The sequence below is a fragment of the Calidris pugnax genome, unplaced genomic scaffold (assembly GCF_001431845.1).
Source record: "Calidris pugnax isolate Ruff unplaced genomic scaffold, ASM143184v1 scaffold352, whole genome shotgun sequence".
Taxonomy (NCBI): domain Eukaryota; kingdom Metazoa; phylum Chordata; class Aves; order Charadriiformes; family Scolopacidae; genus Calidris; species Calidris pugnax.
In genome coordinates, this window is record NW_015091110.1 from 32129 (window position 1) to 32623 (window position 495).

General features: G+C 55.6%; 1 protein-coding gene across 1 annotated transcript in view; it reads left to right on the forward strand.

The window, feature by feature from the left end:
* The window catches only part of DRGX (dorsal root ganglia homeobox), a 20383-nt gene that overhangs the window by 788 nt on the left and 19100 nt on the right, over positions 1-495 (forward strand). The window lies entirely within an intron of this gene.

The window sequence follows — 495 nt, forward strand, 5'->3', positions numbered from 1 at the left end:
TTTTTTTTTTGTGTTATCGATCGGGGGGGTTTTTTTGGTTTGTTGTTGTAGTTTTTTCCTTTTTTTTTTTTTTTTTTATATAAAATCCGCAGCCTTCGGGATTTCCCCGTGTCACCTCCGCACCCGGAGCATCCCCGCACCTTCGGCCGCGCAACTTAAGCTCCTGGCGGAGTGTCCTGCCGTGTGCGGGCTCTGAACGAGGGGGAGAAGGGGGGGGAAGAGACCCGTCCCCTTAAAATCCCCCTTCCCCTCTCCTGGCGTGGGCATCACCCGGCGACCGAGGGGCTTCCCCCGCTATAGCGCTGCCGGGAAGGGGGGCTCCAGCGCCTTCAGCCTCCTCCGGGGAAGGGTCGTCCCCCCCCCTTTTAAACTCCTAGGGCGAATTTTGGAAAATTCGCTCCCCAAAGTTGTCCCCGGCGCGGCCGGCTTTGTTCGTTGGTTTCGTGATTTGTTTGGGGTTTTGGGGGTTTGTTGGGTTTTTGTGGGATTTTTTTT